This window comes from Panthera tigris, chromosome B3 (genome assembly GCF_018350195.1).
Source record: "Panthera tigris isolate Pti1 chromosome B3, P.tigris_Pti1_mat1.1, whole genome shotgun sequence".
NCBI classification, from domain to species: Eukaryota; Metazoa; Chordata; class Mammalia; order Carnivora; family Felidae; genus Panthera; species Panthera tigris.
The window spans coordinates 125054522-125079780 of NC_056665.1; the positions used below are offsets into that span (position 1 = coordinate 125054522).

The 25259-nt window shown below is 44.0% G+C and overlaps 1 protein-coding gene across 3 annotated transcripts in view; it reads right to left on the reverse strand.

Annotated features, from left to right (window-relative positions):
- STON2 (stonin 2) overlaps window positions 1-23808 on the reverse strand; it is a 144754-nt gene extending 120946 nt beyond the window's left edge. For 2 of the 3 annotated variants that reach the window (XM_042990272.1, XM_042990271.1), the window contains exon 1: window positions 23682-23808. The gene's annotated coding sequence lies outside the window, so the exon portion shown is untranslated. Of the gene's footprint in view, window positions 1-13178; window positions 13433-23681 lie in introns of all 3 variants that reach the window. The other variant, XM_042990270.1, reaches the window with a different exon arrangement.
- Window positions 23809-25259: the final 1451 nt, after the last annotated feature.

Below are 25259 nucleotides of genomic sequence, written 5' to 3' on the forward strand. Positions count from 1 at the left end.
TTGTCTCTGATCTTTGGTGCATTCCTGAGGCAGTGACCCTGAAGGACATCCCCAGGTGCTTGAACAGTGTGTTACATCCAGAATGTAATGAATAACCCTGACAGGTCACCCTTTAAAGTTTGCAGAACACTTTCTAGTACCTCCAACTCTTAGAAGGATCTGGTTTCCTCCATCTTGGTAAACTCATCTTGCTCACTTTAGTTTCATATTTGGAATAGGAATACTACTATTTTGCCTGTATGAAAGTAGGACGTTGGTGTGGATAATTTCTTTCCATCTACATTTTAGAGCCATGAATCTATCACTTTAGATGTTCCATCATAAGGCATTGATGTCCGTTGCCTAGGCGTCTATAGGAGTCCTACAGATCCCAATGGTGGCCATATTTCCTAGGCGTAACCCTAAGACTTTCCAAGAAGCTAAGCAAAATATTATTATCATGTTTCACTGAAACTAAGGCCCCATGGATTATAAAATGCATCTAATTTTAGATATTATAAAATATTTTTAAATATGTATACTTATACGTGTATATATATATATATATATATATATAGACACATACATATATATACACACATTTCTTTGCATCAATGAAATGTACTTTTAATACTGACCAAAAATTGTAATTAGTATGTATTTCCAGGATGCAAATAACTTCATTAAGTATTTCAATTCATTTTTACAATAACCCTGAGATAAGTAAAGCAAATATTTCTCTCATTTGATAGATATGTGAACTGGCTCAGGGAGGTTGCTTGACTAGGCTAAGTTCACGCAGACGACCACGACAGAGTTGGGTCAGGATCACAAGTCTTCTGACTCTAACTTCTATACTCTCTCCTCCACCACATTGTGCTTTTCAGAAAATAGGTATAACAGGTATGTTGGCTGAATCCCCAACATTCATTTCTTCTCCTCATCCAGCACCAGGGGATGGACTGTTACTGGTTAATAAGCCAATCACAAAAATTTCTATTCCTGCTTTCCCAGCCTCCCTTGCACCTAGGGGTGGCCACCTGACCAAGTTCTGGCAAATGAGACATAGATGAAGGTATGGTGAGATCCAAAGCTCTGAGAAGTGGTTTCTGTCTTTGCTTTGTCTTGCTTTGTATTGCATGTCTCAATGAAGGACACGGATAATGCTCATGCAGGCCTGATCCTTTCCTTTTCTCTTTTTTCCTGTCTTGAATATGGTCATGATGGCTGCATTGTGATAATCACACTGCAACCACAAATGAAAAGGCAAGCGAATCACAGTCATTGGCCCTGATGTCACTGAGCCACTGATCCTGTATCAATAATCATTTAACTCTATTTATTGTTAGATGAAAAAAAATGTTTTTGTTTAAACTATTATGATCAGTTTTTCTGATACAGGCAGATGAATGCAATTCTAGGTTAACTGTGGCAATCAGAATTCTAAGATGACCCCTATGATCTCCATGTCCTGGTGCAACTTCCATAATTATGTCATATTGAATGGTAAAAGGGATTTTCAGATGATAGCCAGTTGCCATTAAGATAGGGTGACTAAAATCAGAGAATTTTCTCTGGCTGGTAGCAAAAGAGGTAGTTCAGAGAAGTTCAAAGCAGGAAAGGAAGGTTCTCCATTGCTCAGATGGAGATGACCACAGGGGGACTACAATCCTAAAACCACAAGGAACTGAATCCTGCCAACAACAAGCATAAGTTTGGAGAAGTCTCTGAGTTCCAAGTGAGCACACAGTGGGCCAATCCTTAATTTCAACCCTGTTGAAATTACTCTGGATAGAGAACCCAACCATCCTATGCTAGCATCATAGTTTAGAAATGGGAGGAAAATTTATTTGAGAGTTCAAAATCTTGAGGAACAAAGACTTTCTAAAATAACCTCCCAGTGTGGATAAGGGACTGGACCTCAACTGACATCAACTACTACTCCTAGTAGGAAACAAATTAAAAAAATAATACAAAATAGCAAAAGAACACAAAATTATACATGTAGCATTCTGGAACATATTACATAGGATCTCTCTCCAAAAAGTTTGTCTTTTTCTGCCTTGCTTACTTAGACTACTGCAAAATTAGCCTGCCTTTCCAGAGACATGGGGCAAGGCTGGAAGGGTGATTGTTTTTAAAACAAAAAGTTAAATTACAATTTTGGGTATCTTTCCTTTGAACATCATGAGGCTAATGAACATTCAACCAGTTTACTGGTGCAGTAATGATGATACCATACCAATGCCTCTTCCTAACAATAGGGATGTCAACATTTTGGAATGTATTAAAAGTCAGCCGAGGGGAGAGTGAGCAAAAAGGAAGGAAAGGAGAAATAGAACAGATTGTGGAATCTCCTCTCAAACTTTTTTTAAAAAATAGGATATTTACTAATTCATCCACCAAATTGTTAGCAAACATCTGCTAGATGTTCAGGATACAAAAGTAATCAAGATAAATATAGACCAAGATAAATATAGACCCTGCCTTCAAGGGGCTTACATCCAAGAGGGGAAAACAAGGATGAAACAAATCAACTGTAAACATGTACAATATCTGCAAATCAATACAAGGTTAAGACCAGGAATAACAAGGGATCTTAATTATTAGGGTGATAGATCTCTCTGAAAAGCTGACATTTAATTACTACTTCAAGGGTAAGAAGAAGCCAACTATGACCAGCAAGAAGTACAAAGCATTCAAGGTGGAGGGAACCAAAGGCAGAGTCTGAGATAGAAACAAAAAAGAAAAAACTGACAGTAGAATGAGCCAGGAGGACAGAAGCCTAAGATATGGTTATAAAGGTGTTTCCTTTTTAGGAATATGGGTCTTATCAGCCAAATTTAGATATTTAGATTTTATTCTAAGTACAATGAGAAGTCAACGAAGGATTTAAAGAACAATAAAATTTAATTTGCCTTTTCAGAAGCTGAGTGGAGAACAGATTGGGAGGGTTAAGAGTGGAAGTGGAGAGAACAATTAAGAGGCTGTCACATAGCTGAGATGAAAGATGATGGCGGCCTGAAACAACTCAAGTGTCCTTCCATGGAAGAATGGATAAACAAAATGTGGTATCTACATAGGACAGAATATTATTTAGCCTTCAAAAGGAAGGAAATTCTGGGGCGCCTGGGTGGCTCAGTCGGTTGAGCGTCCAACTTTGGCTCAGGTCATGATCTCACAGTTCATGAGTACAAGCTCCACATCAGGCTTACTGCTGTCAGCACAGAGCCCACTTTGGATCCTCTGTCTCCCGCCTCTCTCTGCCCCTCCCCTGCTCACATGTCTCTCTTAAAAATAAATAAACATTAAAAAGGGGGGGGGGGGAAGGAAATTCTGCTACATACAACATGGATGAACCTTGAGGACACACACTAAGGGAAATAAGCCTGTCACAAAAGGACAAATACCATTTGATTCCACAGAATGTCCCTGAAGTGGTCACATTCACAGAAACAGAAAGTAGAACGATGGTAACCAGTGGCTGAAATGGCTGGGGAGTTAGTATTTAATAAGTACAGAATTTCAGTTCTCAAAGATGAAAACAGTTATGGAAATAGATGGTAGGGATGGTTGCCCAACAATGTGAATGTATTTAATCCCACTGAACCATCACTTAAAAATGGTTAAGATGGCAAATTTCATATGTATTTCAACACAATTTTTAAAATAAAATTTTTTATAAAAAATGACCATGTAAGCTGAAACTATGCAAAGCAATTTTCATAATCAAAGAGAAAGATTTGACCGTTTTGTGGTCTTTAAAACCTTTTGTCAAAACATTAAGAACTCTCTTACTGATTATAAATGTATAGGGTAATAAAGACAATCACAAAACTAACATCACTTAGTACACTGTCATTGAAAAATTAAAGTGATTTCTTTTATCAAGAAAAAAAATATATAGTGGCCAGAATCAGGATGGGAGCAATGAAGATGGACAGAATGAAGCATATCTGAGATAGATGTTGGAGGTAGGGTCTATAAAACTTTCTGATGGATGCCATACATAGGGAGAGGAAGGGTGGAACAGTAACTCCCGGATTATGGTCGAGGACTGGGTGGATGGCACTGCCATTGACTGAGTTGAGGGAAAGAGTCAGAATTTCGGGGCAAAGTAAATATTTCTTTTTAAACATGATGCATTTGGGATGCTTATTAGACATCCAAGAGACATGTCAACTGTGAACTTGAACATGCAAGTCTGGAGCTCAGTGCTGGAGATATACATTGAAAAGTTATCACTACACAGAATGGATCAAGTCTACTAGAGAGAGACTGTAGGAAGGGTGGCTAAAGTTCTTACATGCATGGCCAGTGTGGAGGTACACCACAAGACTCAAGTCCCAGGGCCCAGTGACTCCAACTGGAAAGAAAAGAGGAGGGAGCCCAAGTTAGGGGGTGCTGCCATACTCTGCTCTTCAATACATGGGCATGTGGGAGACAGAGGTCCTAAACCAACCAGGCCATTCTATACCCGACCATGTGGAAATAGAAAAAGAGTTTGAAGTGGGGCTTTCTCCATGAAATGCTTTGAATCCCAGTCTTGGAGAAAAAAAACTTGAAAATGCTTCTAAAGAACTCAGTAAATCCAAATATCTTCAGTGCTAACCCTGTCAGCAGGAGAGGGGCAGGTACCAGGCATGTTATAACACAGGCAGGAATTTCCTGAAACCACAGGCAATTTTACAATTCTGAATAATTATTAAGTGAAACAAAGTGGGTGAGAGTAGTCAGTAGATTGCAGCGTTATTCCAAAAGTAAGGTCTGCACATCGTTATCAATCAAGCAGCAGAATGAGGAAACAGCACCCTGAAAACAAAGTCAGGTGCTTTGGCAACTCTCCTGGAGCCACCAATCATTCTTCCTCACGGCTGGTTGGGGAGGCACAGGCTCAGGGAAGGGCAGCAGCTGGAGTGGCTCTCCCTTTATCAACAATGATGCCCACAGACCTATCTCCTACCTCTCCCAGTCTATACCCAAGCACCCTTCATGTACAAGCTCACTTCTGTCATCCCATAGATGAGGCACATTATCCCCTTTGTTCCTCCAACCAACATTCTAAGGTAGGTACTGTTAGTGATATCACCATTTTCGAGATGACAAAAGCTGAGAACAGAGAGATTAAGTAACTTCTTCATGTCAGAGCACTAGTAAATGGTAGTGCTGGGATTCTAACCAAAATCATTCTAAGTTCTGAGACTGTTCTCTAACAATCATTGACTCATTCATTCTGCCAACCAACAAGCACTGAGAGCCTATGATGTGCCAAGCCCTGACTGTGCTAGTTTTAGGGATAGAGAAATAGATGACAGAATCCAGAAAGGCTATAATTAGCCAACCGCCTCATACTCATGAAGGACTTTAATATTATTAAAAATGGATACAGGGGCACCTGGGTGGCTCAGTTGGCTGGGCATCCAACTTGGGCTCTGGTCACGATCTCATGGCTCATGAGACCGAGCTCCACATCATTCTCACTGCTGTCAGCGCAGAGCCCACTTTGGATCCTCTGTCTGTCTACACCCCCCTCCCCCAGCCCCTCCTCCACTTGTCTCTCTCTCTCAAAAATAAATAAACACTAAAAAAAAATGGAAGCACACATTTAGTCACAGGAATACACTGAAAGGATTGAAAGAGGTGCCTCCTACAACCTTCAATTCATGCCCCATTACCAAACCACTCTGCCTAGAGAGTTCAACGAATATCATTTATAACTCCTATAGTTATCTTGCATGCAGCAAAATTATATTTTCTGTGTTTCTGTATGGGTTTCTGTGTTTTTCTGTGTAAGAATATGCATCAAAGGTTTTAATTTGGTTAAATGCAAATACACAAGAAAGGTCATAATATTTTTCTAACCCTGTCTTGGAACTCTTTCAATCCTTAATGTATTGGGAACCTCAGAAAAAGGAAGGAACATAGGTCTCTCTCTACTACCTCTAAGAGGCACTGAACTTGAATGACAGCATGGGTAACTATGGAGGATGACCAAAGGTCACAGGGGTGGAGGAGCTCAGGCAGGCTTCCTAGAAGAGGCCTATCTTGGGTCTTAGGAAGCTGAATTACACACGGATTCAGAGCACAATCTCTGTGTGCAGTCATGCAGGCCAAGCCCGTCACTGTTAACTGTAATCATGGGAATATCTCAAACTCTCCAAACCTGAATTTTACCTAACAGTTTCAGAGAGTCCTATAGGGATAGAAAGAGATGCTGTATGTAAGATTTTCAGCACACTGAATAAAGAGCAGTTTACTATATTACTATTTCTACTAAGGATGAGTAGGAGTTAGCCTGGCAAGGAGACCAGGCAACAACTTGCTGATTTCATTCCTGTGGTCATGGCATTCAGGAAGTGAAAGTGGAAGGAAAGGAGAGACCTTAGAAATTTGGGGAAAAAAGGAAGTAGTGGTGTGAGCTTCAGCATGATGCAGGAAATGGCCCGGCCAGCAGGATGGGAGGTATTATTAGTTGGCCTGGAAATGCTTCGCAGGGACATTACACAGAACAACTCTGGGACTCCATTTGCAGATCTTCTACGTGAGCAATGTCCATGGAGGATGCGTGGCACAACCCATGTGGCTGAAGACAGCAACTGGCCTGGGCAGGTGCTCCAAGGGTCCTGCACCTTGGTCACCGCTGCCACATAGCTCCTCCCACTGTTGGTGTGTCCAAATCATCTGGGCTGCTTCTGTAAACAGAGCAGTAGCACAACCAGCACTGCCACCAACCCCTTTGGGCCACACGGAAACCATATCTAAAAGGGTCCAGTTGTGACAAGAGTATCTGGGATTATCCCAACCTATCAGTACAGTGGCAGCAACGTGGGACCTTCATTTTAGAAACTCCTGCCAATGCTCCCTGTATCAAGAATGACAAAAATTAGAGGAAAATCAAGCTCCCGGCCACAGATCTCAAGCTTGGTGGGTGGCTCTAAATGAGGTTAGCTTAGTGCAGATTTGTCTAGAAAAACACAGAGCTTTATTCTCACAGAGCTAGAGGGCAAAGAGAAAAACTATTTCCCCATATTTCCCTCTTTCACAGAAATAGGACTTTCCTCCTGGGCTGCACTGCCAGTCCCCCTTAACTCTGTCCCAGCCACTGTAGTCTTCAGCATCCCTTCCCCCCAGAAGCCCTCACCAGCACTCCATCCCCTGGCACCCTAACACCCCCACAACACTGCGCTGCACAACTCTGGGAGGCACCATTCATGTACACACGATGTGAAGGGAACGGTGCCTAAGGGGATGCTGCCCCAATGCCTTCCCTAAGGGGAACGGTGTTCCCTAAGGCGAACGGTGCCTGGGGAATGCTGCCCCAATGCCTTCCCAGAGCTGTGCAATCCAGCAGCCCGTACTCATTCACCACTCACCCACGCTTAAGAAACAGCAGGGAGATGATAAATGTTTGGGAGAAAACCCTGACTGGGAAAGAAGATGGAAGTAAATATCTACAGCCATAGGGATCCCTGTGATTATTCTTCGTTCAACAGAACAAAAGAAACCACAGTGATAGGAAATACAATCCCACCTGGGTGATCAGGAGAATGACAGCTGAACAGAGGGCAGAGAAGGGCCTGCTAAGTATCCTAAGGAAAGGAGGAGGGTGGGATTAATTGGCAGTGGAGGTGGGCAGAGAATTTTAATTGGGGGTATGCTGAGATTCGAGGATTGTGAAACAAAAGGGTAGATATAGAAAATGGAGGTCTGGGGCCTAGAGAAGTAAGAGGTAGAAAGTTAGATAAGAGACACACATACACACAACCCAAAAAAGAGGATACATGAAGCCAAGGAAAGGAACAGGTTACCAACCGAGGAAGAAGAAGACAAAAGAAGATGGCTGAGTCCTGCAGCGTGTCTTTATATATAGGAAAATGGGGAGGTGAGAAGGAAAAAAGGGGGCGCCCAAAGTGACAGAGCCAAATGTGAGAGAAGAGAAGAACCAGAGGCCATTGGGGTCATGAGAGAAAGAAAAGTCTCAAGAAGGTGGGTTTCTCTAGTGTCAAATGTTGTAGAGAGACATTACAGGCGCTTGGACGGTCACTGTCTGACCCTTCAGAAGGTTCACTAAAGTGACAGCTCCTTGAAGGATGGTCTGTGCCCTTTCTCACTGTATTCCCAATGCTCAGGACCAGCTACGCAGAAGGAAAGCAGCAAGTATTTGTGGAACAGAGTAAAGCAGCTGGACTAGAAGGCCTATTGTAAAGAGTTAATAATATACCATAATTACAGTTTAAAGTTTAATGACTCTTAATACAACTTTGTAAAGGAAGGCAAAAAATTACCTTTTTTTTTTTTAACAGTGTACACTCTGTTAATCCCCATTACAAACTTCTATGGAGGAAGTACTTTTCTTTTTTACCTGGCATGAATTGAAACTCACCTCAGATAAGAAGCAAGAGATTTCCTGGGATCTCCGCTGCCACAAATTCTTTGAGTGACCACGGCAAAGTTGCAAAACCTTTCCACTTTTGTTTCCACAAATGTATTAATTTGGGATTAATATAAACTTATTTGCAACCTTGAAAATACTTAAAAGACGGGAAACATATTTAACTAGTCTCAACCGTATGTGATTCTCACACGTTGCACAAAATAAAATACCTAGCAGGTAACCGCTGCTTCCATGCAAGGGTTTTAGCATGCCTTTCCACCTGTTTCAACAAGTATAAAACTGGCCTGAGGTTTACCAAAAAAGCCCCTCCCGAAAACCCAATAAAACGTTTAAGGGCTAAAATATATATATATATATATCTATCACCTTACATTTGTTTCCTATCCAGAGATTAACTCTCTCTCATTCTCAAATTGTACTGTGAAGACAGAATAACAACCATAGCAACTACCTTCTAACAGCTTACTCTGTAAGGCACTGTGCTAAGGGTCTTACAGGCATCGTCTTACCTGATCTCTACAACCACTCTAGGGGAATGTTATTGTTAATGCCTATTTCCAGATGAGGGAACTAAAGCTTGGATCAGCTAACTTTCTCAAAGCTACACACATTGGAAGTGGTGAAGGTAAGCTTTAAACCCAGAATGTATCACACATCCTCATGGGATCAATTTTCACAGCTGTATTGCTGACATTCAAAGATAGATGTCTGATGTGTTTTTTTTTTAATTAGAAGTATTTTTAAAAATAGGAAACCATGGAACAGATGGCTAGCCTACACAGGGACCAGATCCACAGGTTACAAATGATGGATCTTTTACTACTGATAGACCCATCTTCCCAGTTCCCCAAAATGAGGGCAGCCAGTGTTACAGAAAAAGAGAGAACAGGGGATGGAGGATTGAAGGCTCAGACTCCCAGTCATGCCCTGTCGGATCCATACCCTAGAGACCACCTGATCTGTAGTGTTCCTCCCTCTTCTTCTACCTTCACTGGCCCCCGTTTCTCTAGGGAAAAAGTGGTAAGTGTGAATGTGTCTTAGGCTGTGTGGCTTAGAAATGAGAGCCTGAGACCAAACTTCTAGGCCATTTTAGCAATCCCAGGAAGCTTGAGTTTAGAAAAAGAAGTGAGACAGCAAAATCAAATAACAAATGGGGCAGGACCAATCATGGCTTCACAATAAACAAAACTTCTCACTCAGTCATATGGGACACCCCCAAAGAGGCTGGTAGAGATTACAGCCTCCCAAAAGTTTCCATCAAATGGAGCGATACTCTGAGAGGGAAAATGTCTGCCATCACCTGACTCTCTCTTATTCCCCACTGGGCCAAGGTTCATTCCATGGTGACCCAACATCCCCCACACTTTTGGGGTGTATTGTCTTGCTCCTTCAGCAGCAAATGAGGAAGCTAGATCCCATACCTACAGGGTGGTGCTTCATCTGAGTCCAGAAGTGGTGGGAGTAAGCCCAACATGGCGTTGGATGGTAGAATGGTACAGTCCAGCAGAGCTGGTCACCAAGGCAACTGAGAAGGAAGTGGGGCTAAGAGGATTTCAGATGGTATGTAAGAGGCAGCCAACAGAGGAAGGTTAAACCTAGAGACGAACCAGTACTGGTGTGCAATTTCACATTCACAGAAAGTGGAAGAGATGATCTAATAAATCTCCTTGGACTGTGGGTTATTTGTGCTCCTCGATCTTCTGCAGGTTCTTAGAATTCTGACTGTCACAGGACATCATCCATTCTACAGTCATTCAGTAAGCATTTCTTCAGCATCTCCTATTGCTAGGCATGTCCTAGTGAAATTCTAGAGATAGAGAGAAGACTAAGAGAGAGAGAAGGAGACAGGCAAATAAACAGACAATCACAATACAGTGAACCCAACAGTGCCATTAGCACACAGAGGAGTGGCACCCAGTCCAATCTTGGGGTCAGTAAAAAATAACTGAGGGAAGGTGATGCCTGGGAAGGGGCTTGAAAGATGAACAGAAATTAGTTGGGGGCAGGGAAAAGGGAGATTCCAAGCTGGCAGCATAGCATCTATAAGAATAAAACAGGACAATGCAACTTAATTAGAGGGTGCCATTTTACTTAGCCATGTTTAAACAGTTGTGTTAACACGCAAAACCAGTTTGGTACCAAAAAGTATGTGCAATAGACATCCCTGTCTCTCACATCATCCCCAGACCTCCTGCCTACCTAACCCATTCTTGAACCTCACTCATCACTGACCTCAACCCCTGGAGTACGTATGAATCAGTGATGGGGTAGGATCTGGAGATACAAGTAAGGCATGGCGTGAGGTGAAGATGAGGCTAAGAAAAGAGGTTCAAGTTCAAGGACGACCTGAGATTTAGGGGTAGTATTAGGAATGGGGAGGAGGCAAGGATGGGGGTGATGCAGAGCTAGACTGTTTTGTACATGACTTAGAATCTTGAAGTGTGACAGTTTTTTTTATAAGATCCCCCACTTAAAAACAGCTATAATAAAATGTGATACATTCATACAAAGTGTAGGAGATGAATGAAAGCATGTTGTGCTTTCTGAACTACAAGCAGCTCAGAGAAGAGAGAAGAGAGAAGAGAGAAGAGAGAAGAGAGAAGAGAGAAGAGAAGAGAAGAGAAGAGAAGAGAAGAGAAGAGAAGAGAAGAGAAGAGGCGAGGCGAGGCGAGGCGAGGCGAGGCGAGGCGAGGCTGGAAAGATGAGGAGTCAGAAGGGTCTTGTAAGCCATGCCAAGGTTGGGTTTTGGAGGGCAATGGAGATCAATTAAACAATTTTAAATGAAGAAATAATACGATTCAATCATATTTTAGGAAAATCATTCTGGAAGCAATGAGGAAGATGGACTGGAGGGTGGGAAGATCACCTAGTAATTATAGTGATCAGGCATTGCAAGATGAGGGATAAACAGGAGGGATGTTTTTTATGAGCCATTTAAAATGAAAGATCATGAAGACATGGGGATAAAGTCTATTTGAAGCTCATTTAGATTGAGGGAGGCAGTGATGTGGTCGGCGGATGAAAAAGATCTTTGGAAGACTGGATAGGTTTCTGGCCATTCACCAGTCTTCAGAAGGACTTCATAGGGAAGAATGATTGAGGGGTGGTAGGGATATGATGAGTTCAGTTTTAAACCCAGTGAGTTTGATGCACCTGTTGGACAACCACAGAGACGTCTTAGGGCCTATTAAACAGGTCAAGAAGTCAGAAGAGAGGTATTGATTATACAGATTAAAAGATATTGGCAGCCAAGGGTTTGGAGGTCACCTAGAGAAAATGTGCAATGTGAGGAGAAACAAGAAGCAAGGGTGGGAAGGTCAACACTCATGTGTGGAGCACTGGATAAACGGCCACGTGGCAGTTCACTCATTGTACATGTCTGCTCTCATCATCATCATGAAGGCCTGCACCGAATCCAGCCTTCCACTGCAGGAAAAATCAACCTGATTTGCTTAGAGCCCAGAGAAAAACCAGGTAAAAGAGGTATTAGTGTTCATTTCAACAAGCTAACTCTTCAGGTAATACAGAGTTAAGGGAACTCTGTGTGGGCTCAAGGACAACAGAAAGAGAATAGGAAGCATTAGAACTGCAGGGATTGTGCACTTCTGGATTTCCAGCTTTCCGGCACTTGAAGAAGTGAAACCTTCCTCACCTTTCTTGCAGCACAGGCTTCTGTGGGTGCACCTGAGATGTGCCTATTTACACTAATACTTCAACTACAAACACATCATCCATTAGGAAGAGTTCCCTAGTTAGAGTCAAGGCCAAGATGTGTAACTCAAACTTGAACATCTCCCCCTAGAACTGGGTCTTAGCCTTTTTTTTTCTTTTTTTTAAGCATGGCTCTCTGGATCTGAGGTACAATTTAAGCCAGAGACCCTCATCTCCGAGTAAATACACATACATGCAACATATTTAAAATTTCAGGTGCTTCACAGACACCTTTGCCAAAGTCCCTCCATGAATCCCCTAGGGGTCTCTGGACTCCCTGTTGAAAGCTCCACCCTAGAACAATTTATCTAGCTCATGTCACTTTCAGAATGTTCAAAACAAAACCAACTCATTCCAGAAGAGCACAGCAAAAGGAAGCCAGGCACTGTGGCTTCCACTGACCCTGAACTGATAATTCCTTACTTCCGTTTTCAGTAAGGCAGAGGATATCTCCTTCCCTTTTCTAAGAATCCCTGTCCTTCCCCCAACAAAATAGACCTCAGGCACAGAAACCAAAACAACGCAGCTGAACGCAAAAACTCAGGCCTCCGCAGTGGGCCTCGTGAGGAGCAGCTCCAAGGGCCCCAGGCTGACTGTGACATTATCCTCATGCAGCCATCCCCCTGTAAACAAGAAACATCCCTAGTTCATGTCTGCTGAGACAGGGGCAAGAGGGGGTCTCCAACCGCTGGGGATAGTGGCCAGGAATATAGCCACACTGGGTGGGCTTGGCACAGTGTGAGAGTCAAATAAATATCTGTTGCCTGAGTGCTGGCTCTGCTCTCCTAGAGCAGGGTCTTGGGTTTTGATGGGTGACAGGTATGGCTGACACCCAGTATATTCTTGAAGATTGTAAATTTAGACAGCAGGTAAGTTAGGAAGTGTTACGACTTATAGGGCAAAATAATCCTGTTATAAAATGCAAGGAACTCGGCACCTTTAAACGGAGACAACTCACCCATCTCCACACTCCTAGTAAATTTCCCTCTTTTGCATCTATTTTTTGTATTATTTATATATATTTTATTATAAAAGGAACACACTCTCACTAAAGAAAATTTGGGAAATATAGAAAAGTATAACCACCACTTACTTCTGAAATGATGTGATTTATTTCATCATTTGCATGTACCTTTTCAGCTTCCCAGGGACACTTGCATTGTTCAAGGGTGAGGCGTTCCTTTTGGGGGGGAGGGGGGCTGTCACCACAGACAAATGGGACAGGATCCTTTGACCTTGTGACTCTCTGGGCTCTCACCTCGTGGCCAAGAATTATTTATTCTATTGTGTTTTCCAAGTTGATGGAAATTTCCCACCATTTATGCCTATTCTCTTCACTTCCTCAACCTGAAAGACCAGAAAGAAAAATTTAATCACTGGAAGCTCTTTCCTATTATTTTTTCTGCTTCGGTATTTCGAATGTTTTCTTTCAGCCCTCACACCACCCACCGCCATCTGGAGAGGTTTTCTCAAAAATTCTAGCAGGGATTTAGAAACCAACCACACCGTTACATGTATTTGGTCCTGCCACCACTAATAGCTGTATTTCTTTTGGTGAATGTCTCACTGACAGTAACTCTTGCAAAACAGAAAAGCCACAAGTTCAAAGCATATAAACCACAAATGCAAACACAGCAGACATGCTAATTAAAGAATCCAGAGAAGAGACTTCAGAATTTGATTTCCCCTGCCTCTGGATTCTTATGTAGCTTTGAGAGGGAGACTTTTTAAAAAACAGATTGAGAATCATATTATTTGCTGAGAGAAATCAAGTGTCTCGAATACTTTCTCCAACCAAGTGTAAAACTGGAATTTAAAACAGTAAGGGAGAGGGGAACCTGGGTGGCACTGTTGGTTAAGCATCTGACTTTGGCTCAGGTCATGATCTTGTGGTTCGTGGGTTTGAGCCCTCCGTTGGGCTCTGTGCTGACAGCTCAGAGCCTGGAGCCTGCTTCGGATTCTGTGTCTCCCTTTCTCTCTGCCCCTCCCCAGCTTGTGCTCTGTCTCTTCCTCTCAAAAATAAATAAACATTAAAAATTAAAAAAAAAAAAAACGTAAGGGAGGATCAGTTAGTTTACTAGAGAAGTGAGAACCTTCTCACCTGCCTCACAGTGGTAAAGAGCACATATGAGGTTAGCGTATGTGATGTTGAAATACCGTCATTGCTAGGATATCCATTTTCTTCTGTGTTTCGCTTTTCTCTGAATGCTTGTGTATCTGGGATTCATGTACCAACTGCCATATACACGGGCCAGTCTTGATTTCTGGATGCAGTGTTTCAGTTATGCTTTCAGGGAAAGCATAAATGGCTGACATATGTGTGTGGAATTTATTGTAGTATCTTCTTGACCTCTTTTACTTTTAATAAGAACAAAAAAAATAGTAGCAGTATGGGTTAAATTAAAATGTGGCTTGCAATTCAGGGGAAATTCAAAGAGCTTTAAAAATGTGTGAGCTGTTACCGCTCCTTACTTCCAAACACTCTGGCACGAACAGTGAGAATTTTACAATGATCAAACGATTAACAGCTTCATAGCACTGATACAGCTGCACTCACTGAACCCCTCAAACCCCCGAGATGGGAGTTTTTACTACCAGTTCCCATCTCCAGATAAGGAAACTGAGACTCTGATGGTAAGTAGCTTGCCCAAGGGCACAAAGGTAGGAAGAGGTCAAGTGGTATCTAACCCTAGTTTATTGACTCAGAAGTCCAAGCATTATAGAGCTCGAATGATAAACTATCCAAAGCGAATGCCAGCATCAAATGGGTCCACACTTCATTTCCCTCTAGCAAGCCAAGAAAGCAAACCGGAAAAGTAGAGCCGGCTTGACTTTTCCACTAGAGCTGGAAGGCCCCCAGGTTCAGCTCCAGAGCCCCTTCTCTTCTTGGTCTAATTTAATCCCTTCACGAATTTAACTCTCATCTATATCCAAGGACCCCTACATCGATGTGTCCAGCCCTGACCTCTCACCTGATGCCCACTGAGTGCCTTCACGACAGCGTTTAATAGGCCTCTCAAAGGTCACATATCCATGACTGGATAGCGACGCTCCCTCCAAAGCTGCTCTACCAGAAGCCTTCTGCATCCAACGTGATGGCAGTTTATCTTGGCAGTGGCGTTGGTCACAACATCAAGTCATCCTAGACTCCTCTCTTCTTCCTACATGGTTTCTCTCATGTTCATTTTAGGCAGCGGACAAATAGATTTCTCCTATGCTTCTTTAAAACAGCAAGTTCCCCTAGTACACATAGTAAGACTTCATTTGCATACAACTCAGCAGGAGTACCTTTCCAAAGCAGTTAGGTGAGCTTCATCCACCATAGCACTGCCTACCCGCGTATAGCGATGTCCACCTACCGTTTTGTTTTTTTTTTTACGTGCTATTATGTAACACTTCCTGTCTCCCAGACAGTGGTCTCAAAGTGCTTTACAGCTAATTAGCACTAGAGAATTCATGTAATCCTCATAAGAACTCTCTGAAGTAGACACCACTATTCTCTTTCAGTAGATAAGGAAACTAAGATACAGGGAGATTAACCAGCTTGCCCAACACCACACGATTCAAACCTGGACAGCCTAGCTCTGGTGTGCATGCTCTTAACCACTTCACCATGCTCCATCCATGAAACATACTTTTTCCTCTAAGTACAGAAAGGAACCTATACTCTTATCTTGCTTTCTTATGGCCGGGGCCCACCTCTGCCAAGTTCCTGGCCAGGACTGACTGCACTTTCTCTGTCCTCTTCACAGGAAAGTGGCAACTAAATGACAAGAGACCAAAGCCCCTTGTCCCATGAGCACTGGGCTGTGACTAGCCAAGTCATCTAGCTGAATCTGAGATATGACAGCACATGACCCTGCCTCCTTGGAACTGCCTCCCCAAGGCCTGCTCGGGGATCAGGAACTGAACACCAACCAACAGCAGAGCATGAGAGCTCCAGGGCCTCTGAATGTGATGGATGGTGTGGCTGGAGGGGCTGCTTCAGAGGATACTGCCCACCTGGGCCAATTAGGCTGTTGGTGAGTGACTGGGATGTGCTGAATGTACTCAAATAGATGCCCCCAAAAGACGCTCCTTTTAGATGTTACTTTAATACCAAAAATATTAAGGAGAAAGAAATAGATAAGAGAAGAAAGTGTGCTTCAACAGCCCTGTTGACAGTGAAGCCACGGAGCAAAAACAAGGACAGTTCTTCTGGCAGGATCTCTGTGGGTGTGCCCGGAGTGCACAGACCGCCCCCCACCCCTTAACTCTTTAGAGGACTTTTCCTTCTGTTTCCAGATAGAATAGTGACTAAGGGCACAGCTTCTAGAACTGAGAGATTAAGAGGTGGGGTCAAAGCCCTATCTCCACCACAACCTCCGACAGATTACTTACCCTTGCAGATACTACTAACGCCCCACCTCACAGAGTTGAGGCGGAAATTCAGATAATGTGGAGTAAAATGCTAGCAGAAGACCTGGGACACAGTAAGACCCCATGAATGATGGCTACTTACGGTAATTTTGATAATCTCAATAATAAAAGTTGTTCACGCCCTTCAAGTGTTTAGAGGGTTAAGTGAAGGGAAATGTAGGGACAACGAATGACGCAGAGAAAAATTAATACTTTATGTTTGGCAAGGGTGGGAAAATACAATAGGAAAACTATATTTGTGACAGCTATGTTTTGTTTTGTTTTTAATGTGTGACAGTTCACACATTTAAATAACATTTAACTGAGTAAGCTCACTGACTATGGATCACCCTAACCTTACCCACTTCACTATGGTATTATATTCTTTCTTCTTTAAAAACTTAAGTCGAAAAAGACAGACAAATATGTTATTTCTAAAGCAAACAGAGGAATAAAATCTGTTTTCATTTAAAGCATCTCACTTTTTTTTTTTTTTTTAAGCAATTAGCTAACTTCAAAGGGCAACCAATGCAGTGATTCTATCAAGCTGGCAAGGGTCTGGTGTCTCACTTCAAAGTTTAGGCAGATTGAAAGCCACTGATAGACCTGCTATACTGGCTGGCATCTGGCATGAAAAGTGCTGAGAATACCAATTCATTCAGATGGTGTGTGTGCACAGACCCACAGCACTAAAACGGTACCTCTTTCAATGAGAGCCCCTGTTAAGCCTGAAAGAGAAGGGTGTAATCATCCCACCTCCAAATTAAAATTAATGAGGGTCATTGGGATTAAGGCTGAGGGTCTCTACGGGATAAAAGAGTGATGGAGAAAGTCCTAATTGGATGGAAGGGTCCCCAAGTGCTTAGTGAATATCTGTAAAGCAACTTAAGCTGGACACCAGGGGAGGTGGGACCAATGAGCACAGAAGTGCCAGGGGATACCTGCACGGCTTTAAACAAGCTGCTTGACCTTCCCAGGTCACCTTGCAAGCGGAGTGAGACCAACCGCCTGCCAGTTTGACAGAGTTTATGATAGGATTAAATTTTATTTATAAAGAGGTTTGACATTCTTAGCTCCAAAGTGCTCTCCTATTAATAAAGTGAACACGTTAAGAGGACAAATTAGAGTCCAGAGTACTCATTTGCTAACAAATCACCAGATGGCTTCATTTTTCAGGAGGTGACACAAGCCATCAGAATATTGGAATTAGACAATCAGATGGCAGTCAAGAAAGGAAGACTTTAAGAAGCTGTCTACCTCAGACTTCTCTGTCCTCTTCTACTTGACTCCTTTGCTCTAGAAGTCTAGCCACAGGCCTGGAACAAGCTTGTGTGGACCGTCAGAGCCATGGTTCACTGAGGTCCATTCCCTAAATCCTGATGTGCCCACCTAAACTCCATTTCTACTTCCAATCCAACGCAACTGCTCCTCCGTGAACCTTCCCAGCCTAGCAACACCTCAGAAAGATTCTGTCTCTGAATTCACAGCTTGCAGTGCCCCCTTTAATTATATGGCTGGCCCCACTATTATTTGACTACTATTAATTCTGTATAAATATTATGCCCTTTCACTCCCAGATTAGAGGCTGTGTCCAAAGAATAAGCATCACACTTGTCTGAATTCCTCACATCTTCCTCAGAACCTTGCACCCAGAAGATACCCAATGCCATTCCTGTGAAACCACCTTCCAAAGATTTTACTGGGCCATTAGCAATCTGCAAAGTAGCTTCACACTCATGATCACACTGCACAAAGAACAATAAGCTTCTCTTAGCTGTTACCTGTTAGTGAGGCTACCTCAGAGCATAAGTCTGGGTTAGTTTGAGGCCAGCTGGGATGATGGGAGTGGACACAACGAACAGAAAATTCAAAGGACTTTAAGTTTTCAATCCTGCCCTTCCACCATCTGTCTATAGAATTTTGGCCAACTGTTTCTCAGTAATCACGATTCAGAAAAATGACAGTGCAAGAAACCTACCTCTTGAAACTGCTAGAGATGTGAAAATATACATATATATATATATTACATTTAACATTTATTAAGTACAAACATATAGAGAAGATACTATTTATGTAGTGGTTTAATGTGTATTTTTTTTAAATATCAAATTCCTGGATAAATGCTATCTAATGGGGAAGAGTAACACTTTCTAGTGAATATATTCAGCATTTTAGATCCCTCCTGGCTAGTTTAAGTCCCTTCCCTCACTGGCTCTCACTCAGGCCTAGGGTTTTGTCTGCTACATCTTTTGCAACTTTATTTTTTTTTAATGTTTTATTTATTTTTGAGAGAGAGAGAGAGAGAGCAGGGGAGGGGCAGAGAGAGGGGGTGACAAAGGATCCAACGGGGATCGCTGACAGCAGCGAGCCTGATGTAGGGCTCAGGAACCATGAGATCATGACCTAAGTCGAAGTCAGACACCTAACTGACAGCTATCCAGGTGCCCCACAATTTTAGATCAAGTTTCCTGGAGACCTGAGACCGAGGGAGCTACAGGGTTCCACTACAGAGCTGACCAAGGTGCTCTTGTTTCAAAAAGCACACCTTTTAGGTGTGAATTGTCAAATCTCAATTAGGAAAAAGGGTCTTTTCAAATATTACTCATTTCATTTTATAGCTCGGGCCTACCATGACATTTCTTGTTTTATACAAATTTCCTATGCGTATTTCTAAGATAGTGTATCCACGTCTCAATGGATCATTTTAGACTCACACCACCTTGAAACAAATACTGTAACCTGCTGGCCAGCACTCAAAATGTTGACTCTGAAAGTATTTCATTTATTCACACAGTGTGGGCAGGTATATCACTGATTATCTGTACCCGGTAGAGTCGAAACTTTTTCCACATCTAGAATTGAGAAAAAAATAGTAAAAAGAAAACAAATGCTCACTATGTTCTGTTTCTTGTGTCATGTTGTACACGCCAACATATTTTCTCCTTAACGTCCATTCTTGGAATGTTCTCTCATTACAGGAGTGGTGAGTCACAGTGAAAGGAATTGATGGGACTCGCTCCACCCATTAGCATAAGCTAAACTATGGACATCTTGAGTTCTCAGGGGGTTAGTTATCTTGGGAGGGTTGATCACAATTTGCATGATCATATGGTACAGATGTGTATTCATGAAGATGACCTCAAGTGAAGCAAGAAATTTCTCGGTCTGACTATTTTACAATTCAGCCAAACATCCACCCAGTGGGCAAACCCCAGTTCCAAAAGAAATTAAAACTGGGAGGACAAGAAGTGTGATGGATCAGAGACTGGAATACGCTGAGCTGACAAACTTAAGTGAGAGGGCTGGAGCCAGACAAAAGGGTGTGTGCTCAATGACATGCCGGATGGTGGGGGGGGGGGTGGGGCAGAATTACAAAAGGAGGGGATAAAGTAGCACTTGTATGTTTCTTCTATGAATCCAAGCTCCTTTCATGTCCTTACTATGAGAATTATATCTGCAATTTAATATAAACCTAGAGACTCAGTCACTCTTACAGACCCCAATGCCATTGCCAGCCTTCAGCAAATCTCCCAAATGGAGAATGCTGAGACCTTCCAGACTTCTTCCCCGTTCCATTAGGCCCTTCTATTCAGGCCTTTCCCTCAACCACATTTGAGGGTGGGGGGTGCTCAAGTGAGCAAGGAGCAGAGAAAGAATCCCACAAGGGGCAGAGAGAGAAAGAGAGAGAGTAGTGGGGCTCGTGCTCCCCTGAAGTGGGTGAGCTCACCCACTATGGGACTCGAACTCACAAACTGTGAGATCATGACCTGAGCAAAAGTCAGATGCTTAACAACTGAGCCACAAGGTGCCCTCCTCAACCACATCTTAATTTCTCCCTTTCGTTCAGTGGTTTTTGGACTGGCAGCATCAGCATCACCTGAGCACTTGTCAGAAATGCTAACTCCCAGGTGCCACCCCAGATCTATTAAGAAACTCTGGCGGTGTGACCCACAAATCTGTGTTTTCTCAAGGGCTCTAGGTGATTCTGAGGCACACTAAAGTTTGAAAACTGCTGCTTTAGATGATACCATAAAATACTTTAGGATGAAGGAGCATATACATTTTAAGAGAGGACAAAGGAGAATCATTCAAGTGCCCAGGGAATAATTTTCTAACAGTTGAATCTCGAGTCATGTGAAAGATAGTGAGGGAGATTTGAGGCTGCTGAATTCGTTGGGGCACTTACCATCTTTACCTTTTAATCCCACCTATTTTGGTCTTCTCCCCACATTGCCACTAGAGACATGTGTTTGGTCTGAAAAATCTGACCATGTCAAACCCCAACTTAAAACCCTCAATGGCTGCTCCCTGCCCATAGGATAAAGTCCCAGCACATGACCCAGGGCCCTTCATCACCTGCTCCGGGCCACCTCCCTTGCCCTGTTTCCTTCTGCACTTTCCCTCCTACTCAGCCATTCTTCACTGTCTGCAGGAGGCTTAGACTCCCCCTTACCACTGACATTGGGTCTGCCTGTGTGACTTACCTTGGCCAACAGCAGGAGAGTTGAAGTGATGTCTGCTATCTCTGAGCAGGTATTAAGTGTCATATTTTTGTTTTATCACATTCTCTTTTTTCCCCTTCCCATAAATGAGATCAGTATTGCCCCAGGAAGAGGCTGTTTCTTAAGCCTCTGGGGATCTCAGAAGGAACCAGATAAGGAGCAGAACCACAACTAACCTACACTGGACATGCAGCAATCGTGACAAATACACCTCAGTTGTTGTAAGCCACTGAGATTTGGGAGTTATTTGTTATTTTGCCTAAGCTGACCATTATAGCACATTGGATCTCCCATATCCCCTCTGCCGGGAATGTCTCTCTCCTCTGCTCTACCTTTCCTTCCAATCCCACCTCAATCCTATCTGCATAAGAGACCTGCTCATCATTCTTCACTCAGCTCAGGTGTCATCTCCTCAATCAAGTCTTTTTTATTCCCAGATATAACCGATCGACTCTCACCTGTAGGATCCCTTTTGAATGCTACAGACCAGTAACTATGTCCTTGGAACTTTGCTGGGGACTTTCCATTTATTAGCACTATCCTTACAACAACTCCTCTCTAAAATAAATAAATAAATAAACAAACAAATAAATAAATAAATAAATAAATAAATAAATAAATAAATAAGCAAGCCCTCGTTTTACAGAGTGGGAGACTCTGGCACAGAAAAGCAAAGCGACTTGTCCAGGTCTCCCAGCCATCAGCCACAGAGACAGAGTTTTCACCAAGTGTGGGTATGGCTCTGATTGTAGCAATCTTTCCTGTGCCCCACTCACCTCCCTCCCTCCTCTATCAGCAAGCTTTCATATCCTCCCACTGTGGTGGTGAGAGTAAAAGTCTCCTTATCCACAACTAAAAGGTTGTGGAATTAATTTGACACTTGAAAGACTTGCATCTGGAAGTGGGCTTCTTACCCCCTGAGAAGATAATCACTTTCTCTAAGTGGATGGATTTATTCGAAGGCTCCTGGCAAGTAAATGCACTGGAGCCTTTGGAGAACTGGGGCATTCTGTCTGTACCTTTCCCAGGTAGTGTGGTGTGTTAAGACAGGTAGATTCCCACTGACATTGCCCTTGGGATCCTGTGGGAAGGTCCTTTTGGGTTTGCCACAAGGTAGGAGGTTAAGTAGCAGAGGGTTCAGAATTCCAAGTAAGTTGGCTACATATAGATATTTTAAGTAAATGAACAAGGAAAAGAAAACGAGGATAATAAAGTGACACAGTGGCAAAGAATTGAACCAGACCACCCAAGTCAGACACCAAAATAACTGCCTAAAGTAGGAACTGCAATTTTAGGTTTCTGTGAGCTGCTGGCATTTTGTTGTGTGGTTGAGCTTTTTATTTGTTTTTCTCATCTTCCCCCTCTCTTTAAAGTTGTTTTAGGGAGGAGTTTGGAAAGTATAAGAACCTTCAAGTCCTCCCCCATCAGCCATATTAGTGAAAGATAAGCATTCAACAAAACACCAAGATATTCTTCTCACACAACATTCATAACAACTTTTTCAGGGTTTGCAAAGCTTTTCTCAGTTACTTGTTGGAATCCATTTATCTCTCTCACCATTCCAATGGAGTTTTGTGTTTTTTTTTAATTCCCTCAAAGGACATTATTACATTTAAATGATACCATCGGTAACATTAATAATAGCATTTTTCCCCTTCGAGTTTAGAAAGCTGTTCAGAGCTCCAAATGGTCACTGGGCCAGTGAGAACACGTCTGACTTACTCTTTAAAAAACCATCCACTCCGTATAACAAATAATAAGAGCCAGCATTTACTGGGTACTTAGTGTTGTGCTCAGTGTTTTTTGGGCACTGGTTTATTTAATCCTCAAAACAAGGCTATCAAGCAGGTGCAACCATTTATGGCCACTTTACAGATTAAGAGAGTGAGGCACATAAGAGCATGAAGGACCTGCCTGAGAGAAAGGGTGTCTTTCCCTTTCAGAGGTCAGTAGCTGCACAAGACGACAGTTAATGATTCACCCACAGCCCTCGGGGAGCTCCTTTCAGTAAGGGCAACATAGGCACATTCTCTCGGTGTCTCTGTCTCTATCTCTATCTCTCATCTTCAACTCTTCCTCACCCAGCGAGAGGCGGGTGTCCAGCAAATTGCTTGGCAATACACAGAGGAAACTCCATCCAAAGCCCGGGTCTGCTGGGTCCAGGCCGCCTCTGGGCGCTGTCCAGCGGGCAGCGCGCCTGAGTGACCAGGCTGGGGTCCTGTCTCCGACACCCCGAAGGTGGGGCGGAACGCCAAGGCCGGGATTTCGAGCGGTGGGGGGGAGGGGTGGGAAAGTCACCGTCCCCAGGGACACCTGTTGTCGCCTTGGGCCAACGAAGACGTCGCGGGGACTCACATCTCAGGGAGGACACCCGTCTGCAGTGTCCGCGTACGGGAGCGGGGGTCGCAAGTGTCTTCCCCCACCCCCACCGCCCCTTCTCCGCCTTAGGCGGGCTCACCTCACCCCCTCCCACCCCTGGACGCCGGCAGCCAGTGGAAATGTCGCGCCTCCGCGGGGCTCCGGCCGAGGCACGCGCGGAGGCGTGGGGACACGCGGGGCGAGGCGCAGCCCCCGCGGCGCTAGGACCTCGCGGCCGGCCCGCCCCCACCCCCACCCCCACCCCTCGCCGGCTCCACCTGCGGAGCCCCTCCGGCAGGGCACGCTGGCCCTCCACGGCGGGGCGCGGGCGCGGTTACCTGCGACGCCGCCCGCAGGGTCCCAAGTGTCGGCCGGAATGTCGCCACGGCAGAGCCCGCTGGGCTGGCCCGGGGATCCTCGCCCAGCCGCACTGCTCCCGCTGCCCTCCCTCGCGGCCGCAGCGCCGCCGCCGGCTCCCGACTCTCTAGGCTCGCTCCGCGCCCGCCGGCTCCTGGCTCCTCTCCCGCAGCTCCTGATTGGCCGCGGCGCGCGCCCGAGCCGCGCCCTGATTGGGCAGCCGGGAGCCGGGGCGGGGGGACGGACCCGGCGCCGCCTGGACCTGCTCTGGGTGCCCCCGGCGCCACTGCTTCGCGTCCCCGCTGCACCTCGCGGCCGCGATCCAGACGCCAAACCCGGGGTCCTGCCCTCTGCGCCGAGGGGTGTCGGTTGTCCAGGCACCGGGCGGAGCGGAAAGTGGCACGAGTAGCAGGGGGGTGACGGGGAGCGGGTATCGCCTTGGAGTCTCTCCTACACCCCCTGCCAAGGCTGGACTCCTACATGCGGTTTTGACCGCGTGTTTACTCTTACAGTTTTTACTATAAAAATGCCATAGGACGCAAGACAGTGGCTTGTAAACAGTGGGCGCCAAAATGTGTTTGTGGTCTTAGGTTGGGCTTGATGCATAATCTTTATGCGGTCCAACTAGAGTTCGCGAAAGGGAAGCAACTTGTGCGAGGTCCTCGTCTTGTCAACAAATTAGTAAGAGCGAGAAAAATGGTGACACAGATCTTCACTTACAAGGAACTTAATACCTAACTAAGGAGATGGGGCTGAATAATAATGGTAATAGTAATTATAATAATAATGATGACCCTAACGTTTTCATGGCTCTTATTATTTGCCGGGCACTTTTCTAAGTGCTTTACATATATTAATACAGAAATACAGGAAACAGCTGACATAAGGATGTCCACATGTCCTGTGAAACGTGTGGACAAGTGACATAAGTTCTGAGTGTGAGAGGTTTTTATCCGGAAGACACCCCAGCAGTCATTCCACACCACAGTGAAAAGGCACAAATTAGAACGGAAAGAGAGCATTGGGATTTAAAATTGTTCCATCTTCGGAGCTGGAGAGTGTTATGCTAAGTGAAATAAGTCATACAGAGAAAGACAGATACCATATGTTTTCACTCTTATGTGGATCCTGAGAAACTTAACAGAAGACCGTGGGGGAGGGGAAGAAAAAAAAAGAGGTTAGAGAGGGAGGGAGCCAAAACACAAGAGACTCTTAAAAACTGAGAACAAACTGAAGGTTGATGGGGGGTGGGAGGGAGGGGAAGGTGGATGATGGGTATTGAAGAGGACACCTGTTGGGATGAGTACTGTGTGTTGTATGGAAACTAATTTGACAATAAATTTCATATTTAAAATAAAAGAAAATAAAATGAATAAAATTGTTCCATCTTCGATTTCTTCTCCCATAGTTCTGTAGCCCTCCGAACATTTTGTCTCAACTGCACTGGGCCTTTCTAAAGAATAAAAACAATCACTATAAATCAGGGTGCCACCAGAACTTTGTTTTACCACTCATAAAAGGAGCCCTCTCTAAGCATTCAGGTAACAGTGAGTAGAAAT